Source organism: Lathamus discolor, chromosome 1 (genome assembly GCF_037157495.1).
Source record: "Lathamus discolor isolate bLatDis1 chromosome 1, bLatDis1.hap1, whole genome shotgun sequence".
Taxonomy (NCBI): domain Eukaryota; kingdom Metazoa; phylum Chordata; class Aves; order Psittaciformes; family Psittacidae; genus Lathamus; species Lathamus discolor.
The window spans coordinates 76,487,587-76,507,284 of NC_088884.1; the positions used below are offsets into that span (position 1 = coordinate 76,487,587).

The window sequence follows — 19,698 nt, forward strand, 5'->3', positions numbered from 1 at the left end:
CTGTAATGAGTAATTATGTACCATAACTAGATGTCTCTAGTTGTAATAAAGTGAGAATTTCTTATTGAAGCTCACTGCTCCCAATATTTATGTCATCCAGCTTCAGGAGGTATCCTGTTCTTCACTGCAGAGGCTGGTGGGGCACACCCTTCTTATTTGCACATCTTGAAGCTTCGAGAAGTGAGACATAAGCCATAAATTATGTGATGACACATCTCCCTGCTTGTTAGCCATACCAGAGGTTTTCCTTCCAAATGACTGGAAACAATGCCACCACAAAAGAAATGATTGGGCTATAGGCCACAAAGTGAATAGCTGTCTTTCTTCTCCTGTCTCCAGCTTCAGCCCTTTTCCCAGGATCAGGATAATTTCTTGATCAGAATGGGAAAACTGTTGTTGGTGTGCTTGCTTTAATAGGAGATGGGTGCGGTTGCACATTGTTTTCTCCTGTGGTCTTGCACTATTTTAAGAGTGTCCATAAGGACAATGTGCAGGAGCAGTATGTTCATGTCAAAGCTAAGAAAAGAGTGAACTTGCTGGCAGCCAGTGACAGGAAGAAAATGCAACATAATTTTGTTTAAATTTGTGCTTTTTTGCTTTTCCTTCCTTCTTTTTTTTTTTTTCTTTAATCTGTCCTTTTCAGACCTTCTTTACTGAAGTCTTTATTCTTTGATGACCTCTTCTTCCCTTACCTCATGCTACCTTCATTTCTGACTGGAAAGGTCAAAATCGTGCTCATGTGCTTGCCTCTGTAGCACTTCTGCTTGACCACGCAGATTGTTGGATCTCCTCTGCCCATGCCCAGGCACGTTGAAATTCTGCTGTACTGGGAATGAGCTGGATGTGCAGTACTAAAGGCTCCTCTGAGGGCAGTTGTAATGTCTCAGAATGAAGCAGATAGGAAGCATGATAGACTTGGGTATTTCACACCTGAAGAGCTGATTTTGACATTTTCAGACCTAGTTTCAGTATCAGTAGGAAAAAAATTGTCCAATCTAATGTTCCTTCACTTTCTGTTTTTCCTGTAAAATAATCTTTGCCTAGACAAATGTGATAGTGCTGCTCCATTACATGCTTGTGAGAAGTGGCAGCTGCTTCTAATGGGTGAGCAAATGTGCTGATCTCTCATGTGAAATGGCTGGCCCTGCTACTGTATGGTTTTCTGTTCAATATATATCTCAGAAGAATCACAGGAAGATGGCAGGGGCTTATCAGTTTTTTTGTTCCATTTACATGTCACTGCAGAGTGATTCTCCTCCTTCTGCCTCCTTTGATCACACAACAGCTTTGTGAGAAAAGAAAATAAGTATCTGAGCCTTCAAAGCACTAAGCAGCTCTTGGGAGCTTTGTCTCTTTAGCTTACGGCTGCACCTCACAGATCTGGGGAAAGGCAAAGGGGTGGGGGGATTCCTTATGTGCAGAGAGACACATCTATCACCTTACTGGCAGAAGAAGCAACTCTTTAGAGGCTACCTATTCCAGACTCCCCACCATGTGCCAGGCGGAGTGTAAAATACATACAGACATCAGAAAACTGTGGGAGATACCTTCCTTTCTTAAAGGCTCTTCCATGGTCTTCTTGTTTCTCTTCCCGATGCCAGGGCAGGGGGCAGCCTCAGGATGGTGTTTTCTGCCTGTTTCCTCTCAGAGTAGCTGTTGTGGATCTGCCCTTTGGTAATGGGTGCCATCTAGGTGCCCTCATACCATGGGCTGCATGTGCTTAATACACCATAATTCTATTGCAAAAATTAAGGGTTAAAATCCCTTCCCAAATGGACTTAGGAGCTGCTGGCCTGTCGGGGTGCAACACATCAGGAAGGGGAACATGGAACACAAACGCCAGTGTTTCCCTGTAGAAACCTCAGCAAGGTGAAACATGCTTTTACAGTGGGAAACTAAGGTTAGTTTTCTTCTGCCCTTATTTTTTGTACTGTAAACCCTATGCCAGTCATTTTGCATGCAGCCAGCTTTTGGGAAGCAGGAGGCTTTTGAAAGATATTGGAAAATCTAGCCAATGATATAGTTGAGGACTCGTGTTCTGCGTCTCCCACACAAACCCTCTGGCAGTCCGAAACTGGTTTCAGTGCCCTCGCTGAGTCAGTGAGCAGAACACTTTGCTACAAACTAAAGGCCTGCCTTTGTGCTGCGGTTACTGCTACTTTCCTTCTTCATGGCTTTTAGAACAGCTACAGCTTTGCAGCCCTGCACTGGGAAAAACCAAGATGTGTTGTGGGAAACACAATTCTCCTATGGACACCAATACTCATCAAGCTGCAAGTGTGTGAAAATGAAAATGCAATGTATGCAAAGACTGAACCTTGTTTATGAGACTGGCACTGCTAGTTCAGTGGGGATTTATTCTGAGCAAGAATTGATCTATTTTATTACAAAACATTAAGGTTATGCAACGAATTATAACTTTGTTTAATGATGTGCTTCTGTCTTATGTCAGTTTGCAAGTCTAACTGTGCACATGGCTGTGTCACAGAACAGGGAAGGCACTTGCTGTGTGTTGTAAATCATCACATCTCTCTGGAGGTACTGTGGTCAAAGGGGTAGAGAAGAAGGAAGCAAATCAAGTGATTGAGGTTTTATTCCTTCCATTGTCATTGAGCCAGTTTGGGTAAGTTATTTAACCTTCCTATGCCTCAGTTTTCTTATCTGCATAATGGGGATAGTACCACCTCCCCATACATACATAGGTAATGCGCTCTGTGTTGTGAGGCCAAAAACTGCTGTATATTAACTATGAGTTTTTTTGTGGTGCCTGTAATGTTACTCTATAACATCCTACTTCTTTTGGAACCATTTTTTGAAGGATGTTTGGAGTAGCCTTGTCCTAGGCTTTTTAGTTAGGTGACTTAAATCGAGATAATAGAGTGCTGAAGGATACAAGTTTCTAACAATCTAGTTTGTACTTTTTGTGTTTGATTTCCATGTTTGAGCTACCTTGTATTAAAAATTTTAACTTGGGTGATACTTCCAGTCAATGAAAGCATTCTGGTGGTTGCCCTTCCTCCAGAGAACAGTATTTTGTTGAATTTTAGAGTTGTATTCCATCACATTGAGTTCATTGAGCACAGACTTTCATTTGGGAGAGCCAGTCTCAGAAATACCACTTTCTGTTATCTCTATCCTACCACTGAGGTACCACAGTATCTTTTCCAACAGGCCAGAAATCACCACTTGAGTTTGTTGATGTGAAAGCTTCCTGGGGAACAAATCCAAGCAGCTGAGAGAACAGACTCTCTGGCCCCCATGCTAGCCAATTGGCAAATGAGAGATGAAAACTGATAAAGAACAAAGACAATAGTTAGCCAAGAGCTGAGGAACTGAAGGTGTCTCCTACAAAAAGGAACAAGGCTAAGAAGGAGTCATTGCCATGTGGGATGGTAATGCACAGGCTCATGATAGAAAGGCTGAGTTTCCAATAGGCTATATAGTGATATATAGATATTCACTTGCTGCTTCCTAGAGATGATGGAGGAAGGACAAATGATACATCCTGATCTGCTCTGCACTGAATTCATTCCAGGTGAACCAACATATGACAGAGGTCAGAATCTGGACCACTCCATGATGTGTTTAGTCCCCTGAATAAAGCAGTAAAGCCAAACAACAAATGCACATATTCAGCCAACATTTCATGGGCATCCAGAGTTCCAGTATTTGTACATATCCTATTATCTGAACCCACATCTGTTCCAGGAATTGTAATAACATCACAAAGGGCTCTTTTATGCTGCCTGACCCCATGCATAATGCCCCAGGCTGCCAGCTGGCAAAAGGAATCAAAGGCATGCAGCAGCACCCATGAAGTGAAACTATATGTTTAACAGAGAATCAGGGTCCAGGTAATCAGCAGTGAAGGGGAATATGGGAAGGGGGAGGGTGTTTTTTGTAACAAAGCGTGAAAGTATTTTCTTCCCTGATTTTCTTGCATTTCCTATTTATACAAAGTATCTTGATCACTGTGTTGCTTAAACAAGTTGATTTTAAACTGGGGGAAAGAGGAAACCTGCATCCAGTGAAAGAGATGGTTACTGCTCCTTTTGGACACTTTTTTCTGTATTGTCACTTCTGTGGAAATGTACAGAATAAAAGTGAAGAAGCGCATACCTTGGCTGGGCTGAGTCTCCTTGTGTTATTTGCCAGTGGAGCTGGGTCGCTTTTCCCGACAAAGTGAAAAGACTGGTGTGACTCGGAAGCTGAGAAGAGTTAGGGGGAGTGGAGCAAAGGGAAGCAAGGGTGAAGATTCTGCTTGTATGTGTGTCAGTGCAGGGGACAGATGGGAAGGGGGTGTTAAGCCTCTGGATAAGCTAACTTCAAGCTCATGGTAATGAAAAAGGTTAATGATACCCTTAATATTTCCAGGGAAGTCTTCTCAGTCCCTTGATAAACTCAGATTGTCAGCACAGCACTCAGTGCGTGCAAAATAGACATAGCAGAGATTAGCAGGACTGTAATGTAGGCATATAGGTCACCTCAGGGTCTTAGTTATGCATCTCAGGGGCATTTCTTGAGTGTACATTCTGATTCACCCCCAATTATCTTAGGTTCTCAGTTCAGCACTGGTTTAGGCTAACCCATAATCATATAATGGCTCCATTTGTTTCTGTCCAGCTGTGTGTGATTGAAGAAATTTCTGTCATGGCCATTGCTTGCTTTCTTGTCTTCAGCAGCTGCCCTCCCTGCTTCCGCACCATTTCTGACACCAAGTTTTTGTGGTCTTTCTCCCATACAACTCAATATTTCCTAACAGTCCCCTTGCCTGTGCTCTCCCATCCTGAAATTGTATTTCTGGATAATTTTGTGATGTTTCCTTCGCTCTGTCTCTCTGGGACAGCGCCTGCCACAAAAACACCTCCCTCACACATGGTTCTGGCTCCCTCCTCCATTCCAAGCCCTTTGATGCTTACCGCTGCTGCCAGCAGCCAGCTGTGCGCTTGTCTCTTTTAAAGGATATCTTAAGCCCTCTTTTCCGGCTGCCTCAGACAGCCTAAGAATATTATTATTAATAATAATAGTGCTAAAATGATGAACTGTTCTGCCTGTGCAGGAGTGGATGGAGCTGGATGAGGATGTAACCTAGGCATGACTTATACTGTGCAGCAGAAAGCACTACCAGGCATAGCTCTGACATTCATAAGCACTGTGGTACAAAGCACTAACCCCTCTGGGGTCCTTCACAGTAACAAGCTGCACCAAATGGCTGCCAGCTGCTCTCTGGAAATGCCTGTGGAGGAGATGCTTTTTGATGTGCTCAGAGCTGCTCTCACAGCAACATCTGGAGGTGTTCCACCACCTGCAGGCAGAGCTGCTCAGTGGTGCATTTAAAAAAATGAGAGTACAGCTTGATAGCCTACCAATTTTGCACCCCAAATTCTTGGATGTGTGTGGCCTTGCACGTGCACGTAGTTCTGAAGAGAGTCCAACTGTTGCTTTGCTCATCCATAGTAATTTGCCCTTGTTCCTCAGCATTTCAGCTGTGCTAGCTGCTTCAGGGCTGATTTCTAGCCAACTTAACACACAAAAATATTTCATAAAGTTGGTGAAATGAATATACATATACACGCACACATATATATAAGTATCTTTCTCATAGGCTAATGTCATTTAGGTGGGGATTTCCCTTCTACATGCAACCTTTTTTTACATATGAAATGTAATAACTTTTAATTGTTTCTTTAAAAAGCTAAGTCTTCCGTAGTAAGAATGTAACGCCAATGAAGACAAACAAACAAACAAACAAAAAAACAAACCCCAAACCAACCCCAAAGCCCAAAACATTTTTGGGAGGAAAACAGAAAAAGAATCCTGAAATGAATCATTTGCTTTGAAAAACACCCCAAGCCCCTGCAGTTTCACTGCAGCCAAGTGACTTCAGTATTTCCCTGCAGTTAAAATTTGGTTCTCTCTCACAAGGGATCTTTTAAACTATGTAGTGATGCTTGTAAGAGATGTTGCCAAGGTTGTTAAGTTTAAAAATAGGTAAATATTGGAAGCAATCCCATAATTTCAAGGTGTTGGGTCTTATATTTTCACGTTCAAGGGTTGATATTGACACATGAATGTTATATTTACAGCCATATTTGTTCACAGCAGGCATACCACAGGACAAGGAAGACCTCAAGGAAAAGAACAGCTCCCTCTTTTCTTCTGCCCCATCTGTCGATAATCTTAAGTGGCACTAGGGATGTGTGAGTGTGTGTGTCTGTGTGTGTGTTTGTCAGGAACTGTTTTTATTGTGAATGTGAGTGTCAGCTGCATGGATCCTCCTGCTCTCATTCAGTAGGGCAAGCAAACCCGCAGTTAGGAAGGTGAGCTGTGAGTCCCAAGACACAGACAAATAAAGATTTTGTGTCCCATGGATATGAAATGAGAGCTACCTGCTGTGAGTTAAGCTCAGGTGGATAATCTGTAGCATGACAGGAAGCCAGGTGAAGCACTGCCTGGTTAATAGCCGTAATCAATTTGCTATCTAATCAAGGAGCTAACAAAAATCAGTAGCACTGTCAGAAGAACTTTTGACTGTGGTCTCATTTGTTCTACATTTGTCACTAAAGCACCAAATGGCCTGGCAAGAAACTGCATAGGGTAATTCACTCTCATTCTAGAGGTTTCAGTTTTTAGGTGCAGCAGTCTTCAGAATTTAGAGGAAAGCAAGAGGCTTTTCACCAAAGGGTGGGTGTAGATCAGCTCTGGTGGATGTTCTATTATGCTGGATGAAAGGTGGAGGGTGCATGCATTTTTGTTGTTGTTGTCTGGTTGGTTTTTTTTTAAGAGTGATATGAGAGTGAAGAAGAGATTTAAAAGTGAAATAGTAAGATTAAAAAGGTAGTTCTGAAAGGTATTATGGGTCCTGAAGCCTCATCTAACATGAATTACCAGGAGTCAAACAATTCTGTTACATCATTCAAGCTAGTGTTTGGTGTCTAGAATTTGGGGGGTTTGTTGCTGACATAATTAGCCAGCAGGCTGAGGACTGTGTTTCTGAGAAATAGGGCGTGATTACCTGCCTGCTTCTGTGAATGCATGTATGAATCACATAAATTTCTTTGCTGACAGAACTGATGATGTTCTAAAAAGCTCTGGTCTTTCTCACTCCATTCATGAATTTACGTTCATACTCCAGGAGTATCTGCGTTTTGCTAATGGGCCTCATTATCATCCCTGAAGTAGGTAATATAGGGATGTAAGGCTCCGTATAAATATAAGGGGTCATTATTCTGGCTGTGCACTCTTTTTCTTGTTTTTCCCTTCTCCTTTTTACCAAATGTATGTTAGAAGGGCAGATATAACCAGTTGTGTCCAGTTGAATGATTGCAGAATAAGGGATCATTGGGTAACTAGCAGTTTCTTGGTGCAACACAGCTATTAAAAGTTTTCCTTAGTCTTTCCTCTCACTTAAGGTTTTCCATATTAATTTTTAGTTACGTGCCATCTAATGTTGCAGTGAGGGCCTGAAATTCAGCTTATATTCATAGACATGACCAAAATTAATGTTCTAGTAAACTAACAGTCAGCTTGTAGATTGAAGCTTGTAGTTTGAAATTTCCTGTAATACAAAACCATGTGAGCAGTACATCTGTAGCTGCATAAACTAATGACTCCACAGGTCACCCTGAAATTCTTACACTGGATTTCCAGTCAAGCTTGAATTGTACTTGTATTGTCCATCTCTAAAGTGACCTCCTCCTGGGACACCTAGTTCAACGCTGTAGTGCTCTGCAGATCATTTGGGCCTTTCTTTCACCCTTTGATAATGAAGGAGGTCAGATCCAGAGCCAGAAGTTAAGCACCTGCATGTGTGGTGGAAAGAGAGTAAGATTTAATTTGGATTATGAAAAACTCTTTGATTTAGAATATGAGTGCTCTCCAAGCTTTTCATGTTTAAGATTGTTATTATTATTTTAAGTTTTTGTAATTTCTGTATTCTGATTTTGTAAAGTTGGCAATACAGTATCTGGATTTTATTTATATATATATATATATAAATATATATATATTTATCTTGTCTCTCTCTGCAACTACCAGAAAGGAGGTTGCAGTGAGGTGGGTGTTGGTCTTTTCTTCCAGATAACAAAACAAGAGGAAATAGCCTCAAGCTGTGTCAGGGGAGGTTTAGATGGGATATTAGGAAAAAATTCTTCACCGAAAGGGTTGTCAAGCACTGAAAGCAGCTGCCCAAGGAAGTGGTTGAGTCAGCATCGCTGGAGGTATGTGGAGCATAGGGACTTAGTTTAGTGGTGGCAGTGTTGAGTTTGTGGTTGATCTTGATATCTTAAAGGTTTTTTCCAACCTAAATTATTCTATGAAGTCCTTGAATCCAAGGACTTGAGAATGGTGAATAAGTCAGGAACATCAGTGCAACTGGCCACTGCCAATTGTTTTTTCTACTTTTCTTGCTACCTGTGTCTGTGGGAGATGAAGCCTTTTGATGTTAGAAATGAACTTTATGCTTCCAGATTGTGATGCTTAGTTGTAATTGTCTCAGATTGCCCCTTTTGTCTTTCCGAGACATATTGAACCTACTGCTGCTGCTGCTTCACTCCGTTTCTAACCACTATGAGAATTTTTTTGCAGCTCTTTGCTATGTATCCTCACTAAATCACAGAAACAATGCTAAAAAACAAAAGCAGGTGACTATGGGCTTCCTTCAGGCACACAGCAAGAGATGCTTTTTCTACTCACATGGCAAAAAGCTCACTTTGGTTCTGCAGCCACAGCATTTAGTCAACACTGGATTGATTGTTTCACGGGAAGTGGAGATGGATGATACAAATTCAGTATATTCTCTGGTGGCTGTTTGCTCACAGGCAATGCATGCAACATCCTCTTCTGCTAAACATAGCAGATCTTATTTGCAGGGGCTAAGGCTTTTTGCTCATTTTCAAGTCTGCCACCACTGGGAGACTTGCTCAAAGTTTTTCTAAGTCTAGCTGGTCTACCACAATTATCTTGGGTAAGCAAAGAAGGGGCTAGCTCTCACTTAGCAAGTGATTGCCTTCACAAATTGTCTTTGCTGTTCCTAGATATCTCACATCAGAAATAGGCTTAACTGCACCCCCTGTTTAATGTGAGAGATGGGATATGGCTCACCAACTGTACACAGATCTATGAGCCTGCTGAATCCAAGATGGGTGTGGGAGTCACCATGAGTAACCTCCCACAAGAAGGCATTAGGAACTGTAGAAGGCCATCTGAATCCCAATGCTGTGGTTTGGCAATGTGCAGATTTTCATGACAAACTTGTCTGCTTATTAAAACACACACTGAATTTCTATTGCAGTGAAATATAAACATAGGCTAATTTAGGTTGGTGAGGACATCCAGTCCAGCCCCACACTCAAACCAAGTTCAACTTTGAAGTTAGTTCAGCGTGCTCGGGGTCAGATCCTTGTGTTTAGGACCATCATTTAGGTCTTATCAAGGTTTTCCTTGGGTTTATATACAAACAAAAAGAAAGGAACAGGTACTTGCTGTAAAGAGCTGGGAACATGAATAAGCAAATGAGCTGTTATTGCCCCCACTTTGTTAATCTGAGGCAACACAAAAGCTGTGTGACTTGTGGAATCAGGGACTGAACACACTACAGACAGCTAAAGGGAGGTTTTTTTCACTTACTCAAAGGCACCCAGAAAATGACTGCTAGAAAAAAAGAATAGACCTGCAAGTCACCTGGCTCCCACTACGTTAACTTCACATCTGGTAAATTTTATTGCAGTATGTGTCTCCTATTGAATTTAGTTTCTGCAGTCTCTCTTGTGTTGAAGGTTTTTTCATGAACTTATGCACTTTGCTGGGAGTTGTTGGGGTTTTTTCTCCCCTGAAGCTAGAAGTTGCATCTCTATTGTGCAGAAAATATGAAACAGGTTTGTTCTCAAATTTGTTGGGCCTCTAAATGGAAACTGGGAGAAGAAGGAGGCGACAGCCTGTAGCCTTACCACATTTTTTCCATGGATACACGTGACACCAGGCAAAAGTCTGATTCTGAGCCACTAAAACAATACCCATGGAAATGTTTTCTCTTTTGTTTTTCTTTTGTCCCTTCTAAAGCAAGCACAGTGTTGAAAAGCACTACAGAGCCCCATCTAAGACTTATGTCCTCTGTTAGTCCATAGAATAAGACAGAGTCGCTTACCCAACAAGTTCAAATACCAGCATACTGGCCAACAACAACAAGAAAATGGTTTTATCTCAGTGTGAACTAAGTGTAACAGTTAAAAAATGATCTGCTCCAGGGTACAGCTGTGTTCATGCTTACATAAATATGGCCATAGAAAGGCAGTGTGCTTGACTGGAAAGAGAAAATGTAATTTCCACACAAGCAGGTTATTCATTCCTCATCTTCCTGCCACAAAGGTAGGAGGTGTAGATTCCTATGCAGGTGTCATGTTGTAGATACAGTTCAGCAATGTGAATCAGGCTTCAACCACCACTGTCTTTCAGTCATTTTCTTGTCATCATTTTCTTGCATAGTCATGATATAAAGGAGACTAATGAAGTCTGCTGTAGCCACAAGACAAAAGAGCAAGCTGTGCTACTGCTCTTTGCCATGGCCTGGGGGTGAGCGCAATACATAGGCTGAAACTCTACTGGCAGAGAGTGTCCAGTTCATGTCCTACACATAAACACACAGAGCCAAGCTAGCATCCAGGGACTTGAACTTAGACTCATTATTTATTTCACTTTTCAATTTAAAAAAAAAAGTAAATGTTGGCTTTAACTTTTCTTCACCACCAGTTTTACCACCAGTCTACAGCAAGCAATAATACTGATGAAGCTTTTGGTTCTCAGAGAAAATGTGCTACAGCTATTTATAACAACTGCATAAAACTAATTATACTTAAGGCAGAAGTACTGTTCAAAGCCTTTTTTTCATTCACCTCAGCCTTTCAAACTCATCTTATTGAAATAAATATGCCCATTCTTAGCTGTTGCTCTGAAGTATTAATTTAAAAAACAAATAAAACAAAAACCCCACCAGAAAGACCTGCTCTTCACCACAGAGAACTTTGAGCAAAAGAGACTACTTTAATCTGCGTTATATGCTAATTAAACAAGTGATTTTCAGAGGTCATAATGTAAAATTTGACATAAGAATGGTGGTTCGAAATAGCAGTTCATTCTTCCCTCATGTCTAAAGTATTGATGAGATAAAGGAAACGACCTCTTCAAGCTGGAGGACATTTGGTTAATGACTTTTACAGTTACAAATGTTAGAGTTTTCACAGTGTTGGTCAAGTAACTCTGCTCACAGGGAACAGGAAATCACTTTCCATTTTCTTTAATTTGTCTTCATTTTTTAGACAGCCTGAGCTTAACAGCAGTCTGTATTCTGAAGTGGTTCCAGATTCAATGCTCTTCCTCTTCTCAACTGTCTCAAACGCCAAAGCACCTGAATGTAAAAATGGTATTGTTGGCTTTCCTCAAATTCTGTTCAATAATCTTTGTGGGTAAGATTTGAATTTTGAAACGCTGTAATCAAAGGAGAGTTCGAATCAATACAATTTTGTGACGTCTTGATGTTCAGTGAATCCACGTACCTGTGATCTTAAAGTTTTCTGAACATACTGTGATTGCAGCCTGCGAAGGTGTAAATTCCAATGGATTTACCTGTTGCGGGTTGTTGTGGGGTTTGGTTTTTTTTTTGTGTTGCTCTTTTCTGTGGTTTTTTTTTTCTTTAATAACAGTAAACCCAGCAAAATTTGCCTTAAACCTCTTTCCCAGAACATTTCTTTTAGCAAAGTACAAAGTAATTTTTCTGACTCACTCATGCAGCTGGCTTACTATGTCACTGGGGAAAATCATAGGTGAGAATAGGTGCCACAGTGAGGGGATTTTGAATGCGTGTCTGCCTACAGTCTGATTTGGGCATTCTTTACAGAATGAATCTGAGTATTAGACAGGCTGTGGGGGAAAATCCAGCTGTGAGGTTTCATATAGGATTGAATAAAAATATTATCCCTGTTAATAAACCCGGACTCCATGAATGATGACTTTTTCCTGGCCAGATCAGGTAATGTATCAGTTTGCAGGGACTTTTCCCATCTTCACTTTTCAATTTCATGAATAAGAAAACCCATGCATGCTAAACAAGTTCATAAATTCCCAGCACTTCTTTCATCATCAGACCAACCAGGGAAAAAACACCATATAAAGAGCATTGAATTACACTTTGTGACCTGGTCCTATAACTATGCTTCAAAATTAAGTGTTTCTCATTTTTCTGACCAACACTGTAGGAACAATTTGAGACATAAAGGGAATATCATTTTACAACATTCCAAACCAATCTTTCAGTTGGAAAATGAATGGTACCTGTAGATGCTAGAGTAAAGACAGGCAATCCAACTACGAAAGTGCTCCTCATTTCCTATTCCAGACAGCTGAAATAAAACAGATGTCACACACATACAAAAAAGTTAATGAAAATCTAAAACATGTCACTAAAGAAAGAGTTCAGACAACAACAATGGTGCAGGGTTGTTGACTCATACAAACTCCTTTTTAAAGACTCATGTTTTCTACCTCCTGAAAAAATACCACGGAGGAAATGTAAATAGGCAAATTATACCAGGAGCATGAGCATTTTTGTTAAACATTGCAAACATTTCATTAAAACTCATACTGCCTTCAGGCAGTTAACACTGGTTCCTAACACAAATCTTGTATTGTTTCTGCTTTTGACTCTTTGAGGATGGTGCAATTTCTTGATATGCATTATTTACGCTGTCCTAATAGGATATTATATTAGCGTCATTTAGACAAAGAGAAGGATGCAGGTTATTTAGAGAGGGTAGGAAGAATACTGAAGAGAGTGGAGATGCAGAGAGGGAAACAGAGCTCAATTTAGCTGTTTAGAAAGGTCTGCTTTGCAAAACCTTAGTGTTTAGCCTGGGTAATTGGAAAAGGAATAGCTTACAAAGACAAAAACGATTCTGAAGAGCTTTAAGTAGAAGTATATGCAATCTCATGTAGTGTTGAAAAGCAAGTTGAAAAAATGGGAATATTGCTACTGAAGTACATGTTCATCTATCTTCTTAGGTTCTGTGAACCTATTAATATAATTTCATCAATAATGGCATACACTAATTAGCTTTAATACTAAAATTAGGATGAAAGAGACTGTAGACCTTAGCTAGGATTGTGTTCCTTTGTTTTAAACATTGAATATATAATACTAAAAGAACACAGGATCTTCAAAAGACATAAAGTTCCCGATGGATCTCGGAAGATAGAGACCCTGCTGTTTATTCATTTCTCAGTAGAAATAGTAATTCCAAAAGAAAAAAAAAAAAAGCTGTAGATTGTACAAAGTTACCCTGATTATTCCTGTTCTTCAAAGTAAAACCAAGTATGTTTAATCACATCCTCCTGCTTTTAAAATCTCCCTAATTTCACTTTAAAAATTAATGGTATAGACAAACTTATTATCATCAATATCTATAGTAATTTTGTTAAAATGACCCGAAAATTAGGAATGTTTGAGTCGTGTCAGAATTTATTCTGTATGGGAATATGTCATTTTCCCCCTTCAAATTCCTGATGTGCAGCAAGAACCACTGAAGTGAATAATGTGTTGGAGGAGAAAACAAAAGTAAACAACATATAATGTCAGTACAGCTTTTTTCTTAAGTCTTTCTTACTATATTGACAGTTCCAAGAGTTAAAAAATATAAAAAAATTCTCATGAGACAGGCCCCAAATTTGAAACATTCATATATGTTTTATGTGTTATAATATATAAGTTTATGTTATAGAGTTTAACACATATTCTGAACATTTTTATTAGCTTTGGATTTTTTAATAGCCTTATAACATTCTTGTTCTGAGATTTTCCTATCAAAAAGTGGGTGTGGAAGAGTCAGTACTTTCTCCCCATTATTTGCTTGCTCACTTTTTGCTATTGAAAACTGCGTGTCTAATGCAATCACATAATGCTGGGAATGAGGACTTTGGGCTCCTGTCATTGAGCAAGAAGTGCTAGCATTGCCCATAGTAGTGCTCATACTTCAACGTCAGTATGAAATTATTAATGTGGATGTTACAAGGTTTTAAAGCATTTTAACATGTTATTTACTATTTTTTTTTAATAACAGCCAGTCCAGGTCTAGGTTTGCAAATGATGATGCCGTGTTTTGTTAAACTCCTGAGAGTGAAAACCTAGATCAAGCTGACATTGAAGCCAACAGCATCCCTCAGGAGTTTCCATCAAAGACGTATTGTGAAGGACATGGAACTGGCTCAAATCTCAGGCAAGAAATTGCCAGTAAGTTAAGAACAGATGTACCTAGTTTTATTCTTATCAGGGAAAAATCATGGCCATTACATTAACTAATGAGGCATTGCACATGAGCAGGTTATAGCTGTTTGTCTTCCAGTTCCTATGTTTCCAACAACAGACCTTTATGTTGGTGTGTCTTTGTCTATATCTATACATGATATATCTCCTAAATTTCCCATTTGCCGTGGTTACTTGTAAAATGATATGAGGGAAAGGGCGAAACTTAACCTTAATACAATTTCACTTTTATTTTATTCTCTTGTGAAAGTATCTAGCTAGTAACATACCACCTGAAGATCTTTGGACAAGCCAGCTATGAAGAATTCTCAATAATGGTATTTCGGAATGTGTTCGATAATCACTTGCCAATATTATATTCCCATTGTTCCTTTTATTGCTGTGATTTCACTAAAATTCATAATCAACAATTTAGCTGTCCTGCATTTGCATTAAAGGAGAACATCTCATCATTTTATTGCACATAAGGAAAACCTGTCAAAATCACTTATATTTTTCTTTAAATGTGAAGTTTAGCATCATTATAATTACACAGGTGAACCCTTTACAAATTGACAACCTAATAATTTGATAAAAAAAAAAGACATCATCTTGATAAGTGGAATTTCTTTGTTCATAAATTAAACTCAGAGTTGTGCTGATTGCATCACACTGTGGATGCAGAGACTGTCCTAATAGTAGTTTAGACTACTAGTAACTAATTAATTAATAGTAGTTTTAGACTGCTCCTCACAATAGTAGTAATTCATTCTTAAGGGAGTATGTTAAGAAATATTTCTTTAATTATATAAGCATCATTAGAATGAAAAGTACTCGTTAGGTATTTCAAAATGCGATTACTATAGTTTTACTTTGAACTAGGAAATGGTATTATGTCATGTTTCTGCTCTAGGTAAATGATGAGAATGGTTTTCATTTTCTAATCACTTGCCTGTTATGTAGTTAGCTCTTCAAATCTGTTATTGCTGGCTTGTCCCTACCAGTTCAGTTCAGTGCCTTAGTACTTAGTACTATGACTGATACCAGATGACTGTCTTGAGTATCAAGAACTGATTTGGAGGGATTATAAATACTACCTTCTCTACCTTTAATGCCAGTCCTTTCACAGAGTAATTAGGCATGTGGGTATATAGTGCCTTTAGAAAAAATAGGTATTAGTAAATCAGGTTCTTCCTGAGAGAAATTGAAAAGGAAACTTGCATTCTATTTGTTCAATAATTTTCTGCCAGAAGTTTGAAACCAAATACACCCACCAATTTTACTGGTTCTGTTTCAACTAAGAACATTTTGTTTCTTTCTGCATGTTGCTTTGATTATCACAAAGAAATAGGTAATGACAAAACCCCTGAAAATAGAGCAGAAATGGTAGCTGTTGTTCAGCCCTTCAAAATAACATGGCATTTAGTTTTGCTTTACACTGCTCCCCACACTGTAAAACTAGAGTGAAATGAACATGTTTGTTTATATAGAAAAGAGCAATAATGTACTCAAAGCAGCAATTTTTGTACCATAGCTAAGACATATATTTTTTTTAGTGCAATAGACTTGAAATCCTGGATGGGGCAGACTTCCATTCTCAAGATTGCCAGCACAAAAAAAAGAAAAGAGTGAGAAAAACCAAAGTACAAACAGCAGTCTTTTAAATGCTGAGGACCTGGAAAGGCCTGCTGTGTCACATTGTATTTGTGGATTTCAAACTGCAATATGCAGATGTATGCACATGAATAATCTTGAGCACAGAAACTTTAATCCCCTTGTACAAAATAGAAGCAGTCAAATGTGTAAAGTTACAACATGTGTTCACAGTTTGGTGACTGAAGCTTAAGACCAAGTTCTGGGACACTGACTTTGTTTTCAAATATCTTAAGTTTTTAGCATATGTGCATGAAAAAATAACTCTTCTGGTTTCATTCTCTCTGTTTGCCTTCTTCTACAGACATCTGGGAAATCTGATTTTTTATATACTGGATTATTTTAAAAATAAGATTATTAAATAATTATAAAGATTACAATAATATATATTATTATATTTATATTATTATATTATAATTATAATATAAAGATTATCATAATAAGAGAGCAAGATATGAATTACTGTTTTTTAACTCTGTAGATTTTTCTACTCTAATTATACAATTGATATCCTTTGTGACAATATGCCTGCCATTTTGCAGACTTTAAATGAAGGATAGATAGAGTGAGAAGGTACACAGCTCAGAAGTAGTTGATTTCAATCTTCGATGCATTCACTAAATAATTCAGGATCACTAATGGAAATCTGATCTTACCACAGGAGTGGGGATGAGGGGCACTCAGTTGCCATGGTCTGCAGCTCAATGGCTAGGGAACAACGATGGAGCAAAAGGTGAAAAAATCTGTAAACTACTGTTGAATTCTCTTTGCTTTTCTAGAACCACATTACATCTTCCTGGAGCTGCTGTTGCTGATGGTTAGGGAGGGCAAGCAAAAGAAATTGGTACTTACAGTGTATCTGAAACAAACAAGCAGGCTCAGCTCAAGGTGACCTCTTAAATGGTGTACATGGAGTAGTGGTTGCTTTTTGAAAAGTAGAGCATCATTCTACTCGGCAGCGGGACTGAAAGCAGTGAAGTGCTTCTTGGGAGCAAACTGTGTCATGCCTTGTTCTCTGTCTTTGTAGTCTGAGCTTTAGAGTCGGAATTTTTCAAGGGAGTCTTTGGAAAAAAGTGCAAACCCCTTTTAGAAGCTGATGAGATCCAAGTAACTATCTATCTCCTTCAGATGCTTGTGAAATGATTACCTAAAAGTACTGAAAAACCCATCTTCAAGGGAAAATTTGGTGTTCAGGTCTTTTCAAAGGAAAAAGAAAACCAAAACTCATTGAGAGGAAATTTATTATGGGCAGCTTTCTACATTTTGGCACAAACCGCATCTAATGGTGAGAGGTTCTTTCCCCCAGATTGCCTTGAGCATTTACTGACTGAACCAGAATTCTAATTGGGATCTAGTATTTTCGGATTGTTTATGAGAGCATCTGTATATGGCATTAATCAGAAATCCTTTTATAACTACTTATAGTACTAACCTTAACTTTTACTTTTCAAAAGAAAATTCAGCCCTGTCTCTCTCTTTCATTAGGTTGCCAATATTTGCTTCAGGTAGCAAAGAGGATACATGAAACTAGAAATCAGACTTCTACAGCTGCCAGTCCATTCCGTTCCTCATCTCTGTTTTTTGATCAGGGTGGAACCAGCAGCTGTAAACAAATGTTGAGGATTTTAATTGTAAATGTCACTGGCACTCTCTAAGCAAATTCTCCTTTCTAAGTTAGCTGTGTGTCCAGACTAGAAAAGTAATAGTCCAAACCTATTTTTTCAGTATGGATTTTTCTATATGTTATAAGAAATTTAGATTAGGCTTAGTTCCAGAGATCGTGTAAGAAATGAAATAAAGCACTGGCTGGAAAACTCGAGAGACAGACCAGCAGAGAGGTTCTGTAGATAAGCCTCTCAAATTTCATAGTTCTTTTAACAAAAACTGTGGTTTTATTTATTTATGTTATATTTTAAAATAGTCCTGTGGCAAGTAAATGGTCATAGCGTATCTTCCTTCCATTCTTTTTCTCCATGCTGTCCTGTTCTTTCCAATTGTTAACCAGCACAATGGTCATAGCATATCTTCCTTCCATTCCTTTTCTCCATGCTGTCCTGTTCTTTCCAATTGGGAACCAGCACAATAGACACATTTAAGGCAGTGGTTAATAAATAGTTGATGACTCTTTCTTGGCAACATAAGTTACATTGGTCCTCCCAAGATTGCTGTATTCACTGTCTCACCTGCTTCTATGTCTTTACGAGTTCTATCCCAACTGCAAAGGTTCAGTCAAATAATTCAAGTATTATACTCCATTAATATCAAAGTATCAAAGACATCAAACACAGTAGGCAATTTGGGGCAAAGAATATTTTTCTGTATTTGTACAGTGCTTACTTACTGTAATGGAAACCTCACGTTAAGCCTCAAGGTTCCATTAAGACAGATAATATTAACAACACATTCAATTTTTGGCGACTGAAAACTGAGATACTTTCTTTTCCAGTTATATGTGCTTCAGACCATAATCTGCCCTCTAAACAGCTATATTAACCTCATCTACAGTTTTGTTTTGGACTTCCTTCATCAAAACCCAAGTTGTATCAACAAAAGTAGTTCTGTGCATGTAAATTCAGTTTCAGGAAACTGATTTTAGAAAAAGTAGGTATGGATAAAAGCTGTGAGTAAATTTGGTCAAATACTGTTGACAGCGCTTCCAAAATCTAGTGGACGAATGAGGTTTTTAGTATCATGCACATCTTTGTAAAAGGCAGTTTCTTTCTGCAGAAAGTTCCCATTGTTTTCTGGAAAGCTGAAAATCTGATTTTCATTGTTTTAGCTGAGATTCAGATTTCTGTAAGGAAAGGAAGAGATTTCTTGACTCACTTTGGTGCAACCTGTTTTGGTTTCAATCAAGGTGAACTTAGAGATCAGCCTTTGTCCTCTTTCCTACTTCCCTTTGGTTACTTAGACATGCTTGACCATCCAAAATGCGCTATTGTGGTTGTTACGGAGAAGCTCTGAGGGCTTTAAGTGTCAACCACTACCACGTATTTTTTTTATGGAAAATGTTTTTCTCTAGATGTTTGTGGTGCTTAGAACCATGATACTAGCATTATATTGAGAAGCCCTCAGGAAAGTGCAACCTAGCTATCAAGGACCCATTCAGCTTTGCATGCTCTGAAACACGAAGACGATGTTTACTATTGAGCGTTCATTTCCATTCGTCCAGCTGCTGGAAAGGATATTCTCTCCATCTCAAGCACCCACCTTACACTGCAAATCAAAGTTGTTGTTTTAAATTACATCACTTGTCATTAAATCTGCCAGTGGTGCAAATCCTGAACAGCCGTGCTAGGGCTAAACACATAACTGTGTGATGTAAAGAAGATGCCAAGGTGTAGATGGAAGGGAGTAGTTTAGTAAGAAAGACTCCAGGTGGGTGCAATTGCCCACGCTGGGACTAGCCGCACAGTGCTTTTCATTGTCACAGATGTTAGGTGTTAGATGATGCAATGTGTACGGTGCCAGACAAATTACTTTTTTAGCTCATTCCTCAGGAAACAGGAAAAGAATCTGAACTGGATTTCTGTGCAAACCTGGAGCAGGAGCTACAAGCCCAGCTGAGACCCAAGCAGTGAATGGGCCCACTCTTCCACATCAAGGCAGAGATTTGCTCTGGGGATTGGGAATTACACAGAAATTGCCTGGAGTTTGGAACAAGTCCACTTAGCTTTAAATTAAGCTGTGGATTGGGGAACACTCATTCAATTGGTGTAATGAGCCCAAAAGTTGGAAAAGCGTGCTGCTAAATGAAA

The 19,698-nt window shown here is 39.1% G+C and overlaps 1 long non-coding RNA gene across 1 annotated transcript; it reads left to right on the plus strand.

The window, feature by feature from the left end:
* The first annotated feature begins 6,547 nt into the window (after positions 1-6,547).
* LOC136007217 (uncharacterized) lies at positions 6,548-16,270 on the plus strand. The gene is made up of 5 exons (XR_010609531.1): positions 6,548-6,684; positions 8,080-8,219; positions 11,313-11,416; positions 14,106-14,275; positions 15,844-16,270. It is a non-coding gene; the product is annotated as an uncharacterized LOC136007217 (long non-coding RNA).
* The last annotated feature ends 3,428 nt before the right edge of the window (positions 16,271-19,698 follow it).